The following is a 17,756-nucleotide window of genomic DNA, read 5'->3' on the forward strand; positions in this document are numbered from 1 at the left end:
TTTCTGAACATGATAGACTCATCTAGCATATTTTAACTTGAGAGATATAGAATTAATTCTGAATTTAAAATGAATTGCGGTCTTCAAATGCCACTGAAATATCCTTTATACCTAGAATCCTTGTGAAAAATTCTTATTTACATAGCCAGTATCATCTGAATATGTGTATGCACTTCTCACAGAGGAGGAAAAAGTGAATCTAATACTAGCAAAAATCAGTCAGATTTCTTTTGTCACATTTGACTTGATGTTTGTAAATCAATGATAAGAAGTGTGAGAGAAAAAATACAAAAGGGATTGAAGCTTCAGAGGGAGTTTTCTGAAGGTTTCTGTAACCAGACTTTAGTTCTCAATATGTATGACAAGACACATTTAAAATTTCAAATTTGTTCTGTTACACATAGCCATGAAGTTAAGAGATAGTCCTTTTGAAACAAGAAAGACTAATTGCTGGTGGAATTGCAGATTTGATAAAAACAATAACTTCCTTTTTGAAATAGCTTCATTGTTTTCAACTTGTGTTTTTCTTTGCTATATTGATCCATGAATATTGCTCCTAAATAAAGGGGTCTGTGTCTGTGATACTTTGTGGTTTCCCCAGTTCCAGCTGTCTTTGAAAACATTGAGATCCTTTTCACTTGCTAAAAAACATGCATACAGAAATAACCAAGAAGGAAATCAGAGTTAACATAGATTTCATGCATGGCAGCCAGAAAATACAGGAAGATCAAACATATGCAGGAAAATTCTGAGTGAGAGGAAGGGAGGGAGACAGGGCATTAAATACTTCAGTTTTTTACATGCTGCTACAAAAGGTAAACAAGCAAGCAAGTGTGCTCTTTCATCTATAGAGAGAGGTATTACAGCTGGTGCACTTATCATTGAAATGTTTGTATGCTGAATGGTTTTGCCTCTATGCATGTGAAGTGTTATTATGCAGTAGAGGTATTGAAGATGTAGAATATTAATTCAGGCAGCCAGGGAGAAAAAAGACATTAGAAATTCTATTAACTGACTAATGACATTAATGTTGATTTTGAAAAGGAGTAATGGGGACTTACAAACACTGTGAAGAAAAAGCTGTACTAAGTCCTGATACTGCACAAGGAAAAAACACCCAGCATTTTTAAGAGAGTTGAGAAGGAAAGAACGATACCCTGATACATTATTCATAGTACTTGCCTAGAATATAGGATGTGTACAGTCTCTGAGCTTTGGACTGTATTTTGAATTCAGCCCTCTAACTTCACAGGACATACTTTGGGCACTGGGAATGCCATGGCAGAGTTATTCTTTATCTTGATGTAAGTTTGAGCCACCACACAGAAGGAGAGCAGAAATGCAAAAAACATACTGCCATAAAAAATAGCTGGCACGAGATTCCCAACTCACTGCCAGTGAGCACAGGAAAACCCGTGTTCTGGTCTCTGCTCCTAATGAAGCTCTATCCAATATTTCTGGAAGAAATATAATTTGGGACTCCCTGACCCACATTTCTCTCCAAGGAAGATTTTTAACATTTAGAGGAGAACCAAATGGTGTCTTGCTCACTTGCTCCCCCACTCTAATTATACTTCCTGTTTTGTATTTCCTAATGATCCTGGAACATTAAGACATCTTGCTAAAAAATAAGAACTATGTTCAAGTACTCTTAGACGTGCAAGGATCCCTGTAATCTTCCTGACCTCTTGATAAGATGTTTTGACCAGGTCAGATACATTTTTATCCATGTAGACTGTAACTTTTTCAAGATGATGCTAAAGGAAAAGTGTAAGAACAGGTTGAAGATACCAAGTGTTTTACACTGTCATATACTACTATAAAGGTTGAGGTGGCCAGGTGAAGGCACTGGCTCAACTTTAAGAAGAATTCATCATATGTGTTATGTAATATTTTTGCTGCCTGAGGGCCTGAGAACCTCAGGCTACCCTCCACAGAAAAACAGCTCTTGAGTACCACTTTGGTGACAGCGAAACATGTAACACAGATCCCACACTGATCTGCCACAGAGATTTCCTCCTCCAAATGGATCTACTAATTCACTTTAAAAATGCTCACAAGGACAGGCAATCTTGTGCAGCAGTTGGTTGAATGTCCTCTTGAACTTCGGAAATAAAACACTGACTTAAATACTCCACTTGTCTGTCCTGTCTGAATACAAATGTCATTTAGAATGTATTAAATATGCCAATGTAAAACCTTCAGAATTTAGAGAGGTGGGATTTAAGCTCCATTTGTGACCCTAGATTTTTCTTGGTGAATAACTGCAATAGCTGCATGTTGTGTGTGGTTCACCCTGACCAGCTCTGCGCACTTTGTTCCAACTTTGTTACACCCATGGCTGAGATGCTGAATTCTTTTCAGTACCAAAGAATGCTGACCCTGGACTAGCATCCCTAACCAGTTTTTAAATAACCAGATGGGCAAGCAGCATTTCTAAGATCTCTATTGACCAGGCAGCCTAAACCCACTTTCCAGTAGTGATTACTTCCACCAACTACACCACATACCTGGAACATTCCAAATACCTGAAAACAGGAATCAGTGTGATGATTTAACAGCATATATAGCTCAGAGAGGTTCAGTTTACAGGGCTGAGGTGGTAATATGCCTTTCTTATTTTTCTATATTAACCATTAGATAAAGAAACCCTGCCAAAACTTACACATCACCACCCAATCCTACCCCCTATATGCCCAGGGCAACAGGCAGAGACAGAAGTCAGCAGTAAACTTTAAACATACTGCTTTGGTCTTTCCCCAAACTTATGCATGATTTACTCCTCCGTATGGATCCTTCTAAGTCTGTGAGGTCTGTCTGGATTTATCCTGGGGTACGCAAAGATCTGGCTGATGTCATCGTAAGACCTCTTTCAATGATTTTCCAAAGTTTTTGAGAGACTGGATGGGTCCCAGTCAACTGGGAGATGGCAAATGTGCCAATTTTCAAGAAGGGCAAGAAGGATGACACTGGTAACTCCCTCGCCTTTAAATCACAGGATTTCAGGAAAATTATCTAACTCAGGACATCTATTCCACAAGCAGACATCTCCCTAACTTTATTAACATGGAACTTTAGCTAAAAATCATTACACAGTTGTCCAACTGAATTTTTTGCCTCTTTTGAAGTCTACTAAATCCATAGAATCTTTTAATGTATTTGAAGAATTAAGATTTTGATCAGGGAAACAACATGGGAAGTCATGCACTTACTGTCCTTTTGGAAATGCACCCTTTTTTGTTTGGATTGCATGAAATTCATGCACTAAACTCTGGGATGCAGCACCACTGGGTTTTCAAACATCAGATACGTCTCTTAGCTGCTCATTAGTTGTTGGATGGCATTAAAATTTAAGCTGGGACCTGCTGACACAAAACAGAATTTAACAATTTAATAACACCTTGATTAGGGTTATAATGTCAGCAACATTTTAAAGATTGACAGTGGGGAACAGGAACATTTGGCACTTTCTAACCATAGCTCAGATGATCTGCTGAGTTGAGATGTAGTTTAAGGTAGCAGAGAAGGGGCATAAGAGAAGAGTCCATTAAAAAAAATAAAGCTCATTGCTTTCAGGACACAGATGTTCTTTACTGGTCATCAGAACAAACTGGAGTGGTTTTCAGGTTGTTGACTTGGAGACAGCCAGAAAAGAAGACCTATGGTGCATAGTCCTCACCTCCATTCTCACAAATATGAACCATGCCTCACATACACAAGGCCAATTCCGTATTTGCCAAGAGGTCATTTGGGTGTGATGCCAAAGGGGTTTTTGTTCTGATTTTCACATTTTGTAGATTTTAGGAACACAGTAGTTGTAGATTTTTAGAGGGTTAATATTTCTAACAGTTTAAGTTTAATGCCTTTCTATCACTACCCCTGTCCCAGAACAGGGAGCTCAAATTCCTTTAGTTAATTAATCTTGTTTAGACTTCTTTCCAAGGTAAAGAGCTGAAGGATATCAGAAGGCCTACAGAATGAAACATAAACACAGGTCAGAGTGACCCAAAAGCCAGGACTGAATGAACTCCAAGAGACCTTTGTGTGCCTGAGGAAGAAGAGCTGATGAAGACAGAGGGTCTTGACGACCCCAGACCCAATTCCAGGGGTTGGACCAGGGGTGGGACCGGGGCTGGACTGTGAAATGTGTAAAGCAATGATTGGAGGGATCTTATTATAAAAGCCATAGAAACAAGAACTGAGACACATGCATGTCATCCTGTATTCCTGTGGGCTGTAGGCCCTGTGTTATTAAAGGACCTTTACTTTTTATCTTACCCTACACTAACGTGGCTTGAAGTCCTGTTTTTGGGGGGAAGGGTCATTCACAGCAACAGGTGATGGACAGATATTTTCAGGTGTTATATTATTTTTTTGCTGCAGATTAGAGTGTAGTAAAGATAAAAAAACTAAGAAATTGCCTCCAGGTTTTCAAAAATGAGTTAGGAATAGCTGTGTTTACCAGGGTCAAGGAATTGTTGGAGTACTCTCAGTGCCCGATGTACCAAGAGCACAGATACTTCTGCTAGAGGAATACCATGGTACAGTATGTGGCATTCTTAGAAGGAAGTGGCTTGACAAGTTATGCAGTGTATCAAGGGAAAGTAAACCAGCAGCCTGGATGATACTTACTTCCCTGGAACTCTGGTGCTTAGTTATCTGACTGAACAAGAGAAATATTAAAATGGTTGTCTCCCTAGCAAAATACATAAAGGTATGTTTGCCTGAAAACCTACCTCTAGGTTGACAAGAAAGGCATATCACCACTAATCTTGAATTTCATATTCTAACACATTTGACATTCAATGCTAGCTTTTAATAATAAGCAGCCTCATCACTAGAGACTGATGATCAAGACCCAGAACTCTGCAATAACCTGAAATAATAAACTGTAAAGTTTCAGTGACAGAATGAAGTTTAAGCAAGTATCCAAGGCCAGGTTGAATTGTGTTCAAGTCTAATGGAAGCTGTCCCTTCCTATTGCAAAGGGCTTTACAATCTTTAAGGTACCTTCCAACCCAGACCACTCTATGATTCTATGAATCTCTTTCTTCATTGCTAAGAAATAAATACCAACACAATAATGCATCATTAAAGTCACTGAAGAGCTCAGTCCTATACTCAAACACATTGTTAGCATTATTTGTCTAAAATCTCTGTTAGTGTTTCTAGCATTTTTTTTCCCCCCAAAAGGACAATAGATTTTTTTCTTCAACTTCCTGTCAGGACTAGAAGCTGACTTTTCTCTGACTTTTATGAATGGTACTGTGAATTAATGATAACGAAGAGCAATTGAAGAAGCTGGCATATTTTTAACTTAAAATCTTACTAGCTTCTTAATTTTCTACTTGAAGGTTCATGATGAAAAAAGAGTGCAACCTGTTCATTTACATTCTCATTCCTGAAGTACATTTCAATTCTTTTTCTTGTTGGAGCATTTGTCAGAAGGAATTATTACAAAGTAATGCAAGCAATGATATGCTGCTAAAGACCTGATATCAGAAATAAATAGATGGTTTTATTACAAGCAAATGGATTAAACAAGGGTTATTAATATAAGGGGATACATGCATGTTAAGGGGGTTTCTGTTTTACTAATCTATAGGTGTATTGTGGAGTTGTAAGGTACCTGGACATGTCTGGACAAGTACCAGGGACCATGAAACTGGGGATAGGGAAATTGTGAAATAAATGTAAATAAGGCAACCCTCCCTCCCTCCCCCCACCCCCCCCCCATGTGGTCAGCCATGGGGGCTGCCATGTTGGTCAGGGCCCCACCTCCCAACACAACTTAACCAATCAGAGAGGAGGGGACACCTCTTTTGTTACGTGGGTGGGGTGGGACTTTAGAAGATTTAAGAGAGGGAATTTTGGTTTTGGGGGTGTGTTTTTGGGACCTCTGTGACCAGAGCACCCAACACGTGTTGTAAATACATTTTCCTACTTGTTATTTTCTTTGTTTCATGGACTTCGTTATTTTTCATCATCATCATCATCATCATCATGGCTGGGCTTCACGAACGAAGATTTGGGAAGGGCACTACCCATGCTTGCTGCGAGTTGGTGGTGAAAAAGGCCGACACAGGATAGGCACATCCGGTCACAAAAGGCACAGTGGAATGTCTCCTTTGGCGATCTTGGGGAGGAACGGTTCTTTCTGCGGTGTCTTTTCTCCTCAAGACTGACTCTACGTGTGATCTCAAAGGAAGTAGCAGCGTCGTGAATGGTGTGTCTTCATGAATCCCGATTGGAGACCAGAGTGAACCATTGATGGCAGTCAATATGGCCAAGGCTGAGGTGTTGTTTCAGGGAGTCCTTGTATCTCCTCTTCGGGGCTCCTCTCTTGTGGCAGCCGGTGGTGAGTTCACAGCAGAGCACAATCTTCGGGAGACGGTGATCCTCCATCCTGGAGATGTGCCCTGCCCAGCGCAGCTGCGTCCTCATCAGCATGGCCTTGATACTGGTGACCCCTGCCTGTTAAAGATAGACATGGTAGTCACGTAATCAGACCAGTGGATGTTTAGGATTCAACGGAGGCAGCGCTGATGGAAGCGTTCGAGAAGCCGCAGGTGGTGGTGATAGATGACCCATGATTCAAACCCATATAAAAGAGTAGGCAGAACAATGGGTCTCTAAACACTGATCTTTGTATTTTTCTTCAGGTGTTTATTGGACTAGACTCTTCTATGGAGTCTTCCGAAGGCTCTGTATGCCTTTGCTAGCCTGTTGTCTATCTCTTTGTCGATCTTACCATCTGAGGAAATGATACTTCCCAGACAGGTGAACTGCTGGACTGACTTAAGCTATGATTCACCTATGGTGATATGGGGATGATGGAAGACTTCCTGAGGTGCAGGTTGGTAGAGAACTTCTGTCTTCTTCAAGCTGACTTCCAGCCCAAAAAGCTCAGCAGCCTCTGCAAAGCAGGATGTTAAGGGGCTGCAGAGCTTCTTCTGTGTGAGCAATGAGGGTGGCATCGTCAGCAAAAAGCAGCTTGCAGACAAGGTGATTCAGGGTCTTGGTGTGGGCCTTCAGTCACCTTAGGTTGAAGAGGCTTCCATCGGTACGATATCGGATGTAGATGCCGTTTGCTTCATCGAGGTTTGCTGTGGCTCTTTGGAGCATCATGCTGAAGAAGATTGTGAATAGAGTTGGTGCAAGAACGCAACCTTGTTTCACACCATTGGTTATTGGAAAGGGCTCAGAGAGTGCATCGCCATATCTGACTTGTCCACGCTGATCCTCATGTAGCAGGATGATCATTTTGAGGAACTTGGGGAGACATCCTTAATGTTCCAAGATGTGCCACAGTCCTTTTCTGTTCACAGTGTCAAAAGCTTTGGTGAGGTCAATGAAGGTTACATAGAGACCTTTGTTCGGTTCCCTACACTTCTCTTGCAGTTGCCTGAGAACAAATACCATGTCTGCAGTACTCCTATTGTCTCTAAAACCACACTGGCTTTCAGGTAGAAGTTCTTCTGTAATAGTGGGTACTAATCTGTTCAGAAGTATTCTTGCTAGGATTTTACCAGCAATGGAGAGTAAAGTAATACCTCGGTAATTTGAGCAGTCTGATTTTTCTCCTTTCTTCTTGAAAAGGGTGATGATGACTGCGTCACGGAGATCTGATAGTAGTTCCCCTTGTTCCCAGCAATGCACAACAAGTTCGTGAAATTTGGCATGGAGTGCTTGACCTCCATGCTTCCAGATTTCGTGTGGAATTCCATCAACCCCAGCTGCCTTGCCATTTTTCACCTGTAGCATGGCCTTAAGTGTCTCTCCCATAGTAGGGGCTGCATCCAATTCATTTTTCACTCATTGTTGTGTAATGTGCTGAATTGCTGAGCCTTGGACTACATGGTTTGCACTGAAGAGAGTCTGAAAATGTTCAGACCATTGGTTCAGGATGGAGGTTTTTGGTGTGAGAAGCATTTGATGATCTACACTGAGTAGGGGGCTTTGAACGTGGTGTGTGGGTCCATACACTGCTTTCAGGGCCTCACAGAATCCTCTTTGGTCACCCAAGTTGCATCTTTTCTGCTAGGTTGAGCCACCCTTTGTTCTGGATGTCTTGAAGTTTCTGTTGGAGCTTACTGCATGTAAGATGAAAGGCAGCTTTTCTTTCATGGCAAGATGGCTGAGCAAGGTGTGCTTGGTGAGCAATTCTCTTCTTCTTCAACAATTCCTGAATCTCTTGATTGTTTTTGTCAAACTAGTCTTTGTTTTTCTTGGAGGAGAACCCTAAGTATTCTTCAGAGGACTGCAGGACACAATTTTTAGTATGTTGCCAAAGTGTTTCAGGAGAGGGATCTATGGGATTATCTTTAAGTCTAGTTTGAAGGTTTACCTGGAAGCTGTCTCTCACTGTGGCTGTTTGAAGATTGCTGATTTGGAGCCTCTTCCTTGGAATGCCGCCTCTCTTAGGTTTGGACTTGAAGTGGAGGTTAAGTTTGCAGTGCACAAACCGATGGTCTCTTTGATATTCTGCACTTGGAATCACGTGGGTATGACGGACATCACCAACATTTCACTGTTGCACTAAGACATAGTCAATGAGGTGCAACAGTGCTTGGATCGAGGATGCATCCAGGTTGTCTTCAGGCTGTCTTTCTGTTGAAAGAAACTGTTGGTGATGGTGAGCTGCCGTTCTGCACAAAACTCTAGCAGGAGGCATCTGTTGTTGTTGCAGTTTCCAACACCATGCTTGCCCAGGACTCCTTTCCAGGCTTCAGAGTTCTTACTCTGGCATTGAAGTCACCAAGGATTATGATCTTATCATCTGCAGGAACATTTTGGGTGAGGCGGCGCAGGTCGGTGTAGAATTTGTCTTTTTCCTCTGGGTCAGCTTGGAGAGTTGGGGCATATACGCTAAAAAGAACAACATGTTGCTTGTTGTGTACTGGGAGGCATAGGGATATAATGTGATTGGAATGACCTGTCAGCAAATTTTCAAGTTCGGAGGCAATGGAATTTTTAATCATAAAGCCAACTCCTGAAAAGTGTCTTTCGGTTTTGGATTTGCCTGACCAGTAGAGTGTGTAGCCGGCACCATGTTCTTTAAGGCTGCCTTTCTTGTGAAGACGAAGTTCACTGAGAGCAGTAATGTCGATGCTGAGTTGTGTCAGTTCGTGGGCAATTAGAGCAGAACAGCGCTCAGGACGCCCACTATCCATAATATCAAAAATGGTTCTGATGTTCCAACACACGAGTGTTAGTTTGAGCACACCTTTGCAGGCAGGTGTATGCCTTTGAAATCATTTTGTTTTTGTTTGACTGCATGGAAGATGCCAGTTGGCTGCAGTTATCCAACTGGGTGTGGAGATGAGCTTTGTTTAGGCCACCTTTTCCAGACCCCTCTCCATGTGGAGCAAGCAGTGCTGTCCCTAGAAAAGGCTGCTTGGTCATTCAGGATGCAACCCCACAAGACTGTCATCTCCGGGGTCAAGTGTCGAATGACCAATATCCTGAACCGCCTGCATGCAGGGTTGGGTCTGCGGCTTCCAGCTGCTTCCATCACCTGCCGTTTTTGACCCTCGCCTGCTGCTACAGGGCTTTGCAATGTGGGTGAACCCTTCAAGCCTGCGCAATGGATTTTTTAGGTGAGGCACAGCGTGCGCAGAACTGGCCCCATCCTTTACTCCTAAGGTTCATCTGCCAGGGCCCAGTGAGCTTGGACGGTGACAGTGAATACCTCAGGATGTAGGTTTGGTTAGAGTATCCTTCTCGTAGATGGGTGGCCTTACAGAGGTAAGCGAGCTCCATCTGCGTGAGTTTGAAGTTAGAGTTTTCCTTCTCCTAGGATGGTTGCTGGGGGCTAGTGAGCCCATCCTGCCCGTGGACACTGTCTGACCCTTCAGCTGAGACCTGTCTGGCATGGGAGACCCTACCGGCAGCACAAACCACCAGCATAGCTCTCAACCTCATGAGGGCACGCAAGTTTCTCCCCCACGACAAGGGGGTGGCCCCGGAGAAGTTGTTATTTTTATGAATTCAATAAAAAGTGAAGTTTTCTCACACCGAGAGATGCTTGAAGAGCAGCCCCTCTCTGCCTTGGCTCATCACAGGCAACAGAAATCTTTCTAATGTCTGGTATCATAGGTATCGATCATTACAGTCTTAATACTGGGAAAGCTGGCAGAATAATTCCAGAACATAGCATGCTTCCCCAGATCAAAGTAATGTTGCCCTGGCCTTGGAGATAAATAGACAAGAGGAAGAAAATGTATTGATTCCCTGAGGAAATTGTGAATTCTTTAATTACTACTGTTTGACTGTTGTAGTTTGGAATTATTATGCAAATTCTCTCCCTGCCACTAACTGGCCATGCCATTAGTTAACAAAAAGAAGTAATTAACTGCTACCATCTTCTTCTTGATTGGTTGGGTGGGGGGCAGGCTGTCTCTTCTGTTTTTGGGGACTTTTCGATTTTTTTAGCTGGGCGGAACACAGGAGCGGGGTGTGGGTGTGTGTGCGCTGGGGTAGAGGAGAAGCCATTTTCTGGCTGCTCCTGGCCGCTCCTCGTTGGTGCTGCTGCTGCTGTTGCTGCTTCTTGGTGAGCCGCTTCTTTTCTCCTTGCCACGGCTGTTCTCCTGGTTCCTGCATTTGGGGTCCCAGTCTCTGCTCCAGTCTCACAGCCACTTGCAGTGTCACGGCCTGCCCGCCCCTGCTGGGGCAGCGACCTGGGAGAGAGAACTTGCAGCTGCTTTTCTGGGACACGCAGTGGTTCCCCACTTCCAGTTTTCCTTGTTCATTTGGGACAAAAGACACAGATGGAGAGACAGAATTCATCTGGGAGCTCACCCTGCCGCCAGCCGGGCTGTGACACTGATACTGCCCATAAGTATAACTTTTCTCCAGGAGGAAACCTGCTGGTTTGGGGGGTTTTTGTTGTTTTTCTCTTGTGGTGTTGGGGAAGCAGTTTGCTCTGGTCTGTTTACAGTTATATCTATACCTACATCTATCTATCTATCTATCTATCTATCTATCTATCTATCTATCTATCTATCTATCTATCTCAGTTAAGAACAGTTATCCTTGTATCCATTGTCTGATTAAAGTTCCTTTTCTTAAATTTGATAAAAAGTGGCGTGATTATTGTGGAGGAAATTCCCTCTTCTGCTTGTGGGTAAACATTTTGGTTTTTCCCCTCAAACCAAGACTTTGACACAGCACATCATGAAGGAGAAGACATGCAGTGCTGTATGCCCATCACTTTCACCCTATCTGACAAGTATGTTGAGAGACCTTCAACTTTTTTAACCACTGTCACATTCAGGTGAATTAAGATGCTAATTTCCACCACCTCTTGTTGCCCTCCACTGTTTATCATTCTGGCTTGATCTGGAAAAAACTCTCCAGGCAGAAAGCTTTGACAAACTATTTAGCCAGAAGTTGTCTTTGTTCTTCTCTATATATATCTGCAGACACACTGTTTCTTGCAACTGGCCATATGCCCAGAGGTGACTGTGCAGTGTATAAACAGTGTCAGACACTCAGCAAAAAGAAGGCACCTTTTAAGGATGTCAAACATGTTTCCAATGACAGTCCTCAGGGTGAGGGGTGCTATACAGCAGCAGCCTCCCACAGGTGCAAACAGCAGTGAGTTTGCACAAACCGAACTAAGCATGGTGAAAAAACAAACACAAGCTAGTAAATTCTGGTAGGCATTTGGGATGAGCCATTTGCAAAATGACAGTATATAAACACTCTATGAGACAGGCAGTTGTGCATAAACTGTAAGATATTATACAATAATAGAAGGGCATTCAAATATACTTACCTCCTCCATGATCTGCATGCACAACTGTTTTCTCTGCAGACTTCTATTGCCTGCTTGAGAAAATATTTGTTAATGGGTTTGGCCTATCTAAAATAAAAACTATTAATATTTTTCTTCTTTTTCTTCATTTTTTATTTTCCATGGGGAAAAAAAATCTTTCTATTATCTCTTTCCTTTTGAGTTTATTTGATAAGTTTGTCAATGCAAATGAACACAACTGTAGTTGAAGAGCATCTGAGAGGCATGTCTGTGCCAACACATGAAAAGGAGAATTAAATGCATTCTGAAAAGTCAAAGTCATTGAAGCTGCCAAGGCTTTGACTATACAAGCTTTGATTTTCAGCTCATCCTAGCAGACTAAACTGACATGATCAGAGTACTTCTCAAGTTTGCTCTAGGGGGGTGAGCAGGAAGGAGAAGAGATTAAGGAATGCAGATTGGAGCTAAATGGCAAGTTTAAGAATAAAATGCACATCTATCACCAAACTATTAAAATAATGGAATGTAAATACCTTTCAAATCATCTAGAATAGCAAAAGGTCTTTTAAAGGTTACATCATGCTTTCATCTGAAGATTTCTATTGTTACCTTCAATGCAAATTTCTTTCTGTTATTCTGGGTAGTTAAATGTGAGTCATTCTTTCTTTTTTAAGTACCCAGGATAAATTAGGAGGTACTTACTGAGCTGCAGGGACCTTAGAATTCAGAAACATGTTTCCTCAGTTGTTAATCTGAATTATGGTACCCTCCTGTCTACAAAACCCCATTCACTCTTTTGTGGAATCTTCCAGATAAAGTGTGATGACTGCATGGCATAGCATGCAACACTGAGCTACTACATCTTGCCACAGAAAGTTCTTAGCTAGCACAGAGAATGAGCTGGATGTTATAAATGTCAATCACCTTAAGTAGCCGTTTTTCATGAGACCATTCTCTCTCCAGTCAAAATTGGGCACCTGTCTATTTGTTCCAGCAGATGAAAAATTTTAAGTTTTAAAGTTTTGTATATGAAATACAGCACTATATTAAGCACTTACTAAATAGACATGTACAAGGAACACCAAAAAAGTGGTTATTACTCATTGCTCAATGATCCATTTATTGTTAGACTTTATGCTCCATAAAAATAGGTCATAATAACTGCAAAAGAAAATTATGAGTAGAGAAACGTTGCTCATTTATTTGTTAAACTGATACTCTAATACCTGATTTATAGAATATCTATGTGATTTCCTTCTCCCCATAAAGAAACTTTTTTATTATTCTCCAAATAAAAATATGATCTCCCTTGTGATCCTAACCCAAACTCTTTCTCTTGTCACATCTGCTTGAAAAAAGGTGTTGTAGTTTGGGATTATTATGTAAATTCTCTCCCCTGCCACTTAACTGCCCAGGCCAGCGGTTAACAAAAGAAGCAGTTTACTGTTGATCGCTTGGGTGGGGGCAGGTTTGTCTCTTTTGGGTTTTTTTGGATATTCTTTCCAGTCTTGGCTCGGCGGAACGCGGGAGTGGGGGCTCCGAGGAGGCAGGCTGCCCTGCTGGTTACTGCTGGGGCTTTCCTGGCTGTCTCACTGCCGCTGTACCCGGACTGCTTTTCTGGCCACGTGGCTGCTGCTGCCTACTCCTGACTGCTTTTCGGGCCACGCTGCTGCTGCTGCCTGCCTTGGATTTGCTTCTGGTTGCTCGTACCTTTCTGCTTCTTGGACGGGGAACACAGGGGGAAGAGACTGAGTCCATCTGAAAGCCCACTGCTCGTCTGTCTCGCTGGAGAGGGACTGAAACTCACTCTGCAGCCAGATGGGCTGTGACATTGACACTTAAGTATAACCTTTCCTCCCAGAGGAAAACCTGCTGGGTTTTGTTGTTGGTTTGTTGGTTTTTTTTCTTTCTCTTGTGGTGTTGGGGAAGTGGGTTGCACTAGTCTGTTTACATATATATATATATATATATATCAGTTATCCTTCTTGTATTAAAATTCTTTTTCTTACATTTGATAAAGAGTGGTGTGATTATCGTGGAGGAGGCCCCTCCCCTGCTTGTGGGTAAACATTTTGGTTTTTTTACCCTCAAACCGAGACAAAAGGTCAATTGTAGAATTGTGTAAAGTGCTTATCAAGAATTTAAAGAATTTAAAGTGAATTAAATAATGCCTGCAGTGGCGTATTGAAAGTACAGAAGCACCACTCTGCTATAAGCACTACAGTTTGTAAGTAGATTAATGATCCACAGAAGCAGGAAAATAATTTTTCACCCTAAATTGATGGGAGGCCAGAAATAAGCAACATTTCTATACCCTATTAGTGAGGAATCATCTACCTTACAGGTATCTTCTATACAGCTGCTAAAGATTTACGTAAGATATACTACCCAACAGATGTCCCACTCAGAAATTCAGATGCACACAGGAAGTACCTATAATTGTCTTCTCCTGCCAGCACTCACAGGTCTGAGACTGAAGTTATTGCAAGCGAAATTTTTTTCTGAAATCAGAACATAACCAAATTTCACAAAAGTTTGGATTGAGATCAAACTTTTAAACTGAACACCACCAAACAATATTTATGTCCAGATGTTAATAAAAAGTGAGGCGGAAAAATCAGATTCTGAATATTTTCTTTACTTTAAATAAAGCCCTGATAGTCTTTGTCTTTCCCATTTAACAAGCTATACAGCCCATATAAGACTTCATGCCTCACATTTTTTATTAACAAGATCTTAATGAGATGAGAAAAAACATAACTCCAGCTGCATAATTGTAAGACACATTCTTAGTAACACTATCTCACTATACATTTTTCTGAAATAATTCTTGCAAGAGTTATTTTTTAGAAATATGTGCTGGTTTAAAGGTGAACCAGCAGGGGAAATGAACTCACCACGAGAGAGATTATAAGTCAGACCTAAAATTTAATAATAATATTACAATAACAACACTGACACACAAGGGAAATTGCTTTCAACTCACAAAACCCCAGCAGTATAACCCAGTGTCCTGGGGCACAAACCCAAGGGGGTTTGTTTGCCCTTGTGCTGAGACCCCTGTGGTTCCCCCAAGTCCAGAGCAAAAGGAAAAGAAAAAACCTGTTGGTGCAGGCAAGGGCTGTGGTCTGGGCGAGAGCGGGGATCTCCTCCTGTCAAGGTCCTGCTGCTGCTCTGGATCCGACCAGAGGTTCCCAAGGTCTTCTTACCCACCCCTTATATACCCTCAGGGAGCTCTCAGTCCCTCCCCCTGGGCGGGGACTCACACAATGGGTGATTAACTCTGGGAGCCAGGGGGTGTTGAACTGTTGATGGCCCATTGGCAGCTCCGCCCCCCTCAGGCTGGGTGTGAAGTGATAATGGCTCCCTGGGCAGCTGCTGCAAATGGCCTATTGTCCTTGGGGAATGAATAGAGGGGGTAGAATACACAGCTTTGATCACCCCACACAGGGTTAGCTGGTCCCTCCTGCTGAACTAGGACATTATCCACCCCTTATTCTACTCCATCTAGTCATTCCCAAATTAATCCCCTTTTACTTATACATACATATACACATATATACAATGAAACATTACAAACTCTTCTCGCTCAAAATTAGGTCCCCTTGTGGTACACAACGTGTTTCTCCATCTTTTTGCATTACCCACCAAGTGCAACCAGGTCCTTGAGCAAAGACAATACCTCGGATGGGTTTGCCTTTGTTTGAGGTGGGACTCACCCAAACAGTCTTTCCTAACATACCTCTCATAAGGACCACAGGGTCTTTATCTCCATCTACAGTATTCAAGAGTTCTGATTGGGCAGGGCCAGCTCGATTGATGGAGCCCCGGGTGTTGACCAACCAGGTGGCCTTTGCCAAATGCAGCTCCCAGTGTTTGAAAGTTCCCCCACCCAACGCCTTCAAGGTTGTTTTCAGCAGTCCATTACATCGCTCAACTTTCCCGGCAGCTGGAGCATGGTAGGGGATATGATACACCCACTCAATGCCGTGCTCTCTGGCCCAGGTGTCTATGAGGCTGTTCTTGAAGTGGGTGCCATTGTCAGACTCTATTCTCTCTGGGGTGCCGTGTCTCCACAGGACTTGTTTCTCAAGGCCCAGGATGGTATTCCGGGCAGTGGCGTGAGGTACGGAGTATGTCTCCAGCCATCCAGTGGTTGCCTCTACCATGGTCAGCACATAGCGCTTGCCTTGGCGTGTTTGGGGAAGTGTGATGTAGTCAACTTGCCAGGCTTCCCCATACCTGTATTTCGACCACCGTCCACCATACCATAGAGGCTTCACCCGCTTGGCCTGCTTGATGGCAGCACATGTGTCACAGTCATGGATAACCTGTGAGACACTGTCCATGGTTAGATCCACCCCTCGGTCACGAGCCCATCTGTATGTCGCATCTCTGCCCTGATGACCAGAGGCATCATGGGCCCATCGGGCTAGAAACAATTCACCTTTATGCTGCCAATCCAGATCTACCTGAGAGACTTCAATCCTGGCAGCTCGATCCACCTGCTCGTTGTTACGATGCTCCTCATTAGCCCGGCTCTTGGGTACATGAGCATCTACGTGACGGACCTTCACCCTCAGCTTCTCTACCCGGGCAGCAATGTCCTGCCATATCTCAGCCGCCCAGATGGGTTTCCCTTTGCGCTGCCAGCCGGCCTTTCTCCAACGCTCCAGCCATCCCCACAGAGCATTGGCCACCATCCACGAGTCAGTGTAAAGGTAGAGTCTTGGCCACTTCTCTCGTTCAGCGATATCCAAAGCCAGCTGAACAGCTTTCAGCTCTGCAACCTGACTTGATCCACCTTGTCCTTCAGTCGCTTCTGCAACTCGACGTGTAGGGCTCCATACAGCTGCTTTCCATTTCCAGCTTGTCCCTACAATGCGGCAAGAGCCATCTGTGAAGAGAGCATGTCGCTTCTCTTCTTCTGGTAGCTGGTTATATGGTGGGGCCTCCTCAGCTCGTGTCACCTGCTCCTCTTCTTCTTCAGAGGACAATCCAAAACTCTCACCTTCTGGCCAGTTAGTGATGATTTCCAAAATCCCAGGGCGATTAGGATTCCCTATCCGGGTTCGCTGCGTGATCAGAGCGATCCACTTACTCCATGTGGCATCAGTGGCATGATGAGTAGAAGGAGCTTTTCCTTTGAACATTCAGCCCAACACTGGTAGTCGGGGTGCCAGGATGAGCTGTGCCTCAGTGCCAATCACTTCTGAGGCGGCTCGAGCTCCTTCATAAGCTGCCAGGATCTCTTTCTCAGTTGGGGTGTAGCTGGCCTCAGATCCTTTGTATCCCCGACTCCAGAATCCCAGCGGTCGTCCTCGAGTCTCCCCAGGTACTTTCTGCCAGAGGCTCCAGGATGGGCCATTCTCCCCGTCTGCAGTGTAGAGCACATTCTTCACATCCTGTCCTGTCCTGACTGGCCCAAGGGCTACTGCATGGGTAATCTCCTGTTTAATCTGCTCAAAGGCTTGTTGTTGTTCAGGGCCCCACTGGAAATCATTTTTCTTCCGTGTCACAAGGTAGAGAGGGCTTACAATCTGACTGTACTCAGGGATATGCATCCTCCAAAAGCCCACGGCACCTAGGAAAGCCTGAGTTTCCTTCTTGCTGGTCGGTGGGGACATAGCTGCTATTTTGTTGATCACCTCTGTTGGAATCTGACGACGCCCGTCTTGCCACTTCACTCCTAGGAACTGAATTTCCTGAGCAGGTCCCTTGATCTTACTTCGTTTAATGGCAAAGCCAGCTCTTAGGAGAATCTGGATTATCTTCTTTCCTTTCTCAAAAACTTCCCCTGCTGTGTTCCCCCATACAATGATGTCATCGATGTACTGTAGATGTTCTGGAGCCTCACCCTTTTCCAAGGCAGTCTGGATCAGTCCATGGCAAATGGTGGGACTGTGTTTCCACCCCTGGGGCAGTCAATTCCAGGTGTACTGCACCCCCTTCCAGGTGAAAGCGAACTGCGGCCTGCACTCTGCTGCCAACGGAACAG

General features: G+C 43.5%; 1 protein-coding gene across 2 annotated transcripts in view; it reads right to left on the reverse strand.

Annotated features, from left to right (window-relative positions):
* The window catches only part of CHSY3 (chondroitin sulfate synthase 3), a 457,717-nt gene that overhangs the window by 183,083 nt on the left and 256,878 nt on the right, over nt 1-17,756 (reverse strand). The window contains exon 5 of one of the 2 annotated variants that reach the window (XR_011699971.1): nt 11,791-11,829. The exons of the other annotated variant lie outside the window; for it this stretch is intronic. The gene's annotated coding sequence lies outside the window, so the exon portion shown is untranslated. Of the gene's footprint in view, nt 1-11,790; nt 11,830-17,756 lie in introns of those variants that run through there. 2 annotated transcript variants of the gene reach the window in all.

The sequence above is a fragment of the Pithys albifrons genome, chromosome Z (genome assembly GCF_047495875.1).
Source record: "Pithys albifrons albifrons isolate INPA30051 chromosome Z, PitAlb_v1, whole genome shotgun sequence".
In the NCBI taxonomy this organism is placed as follows: domain Eukaryota; kingdom Metazoa; phylum Chordata; class Aves; order Passeriformes; family Thamnophilidae; genus Pithys; species Pithys albifrons.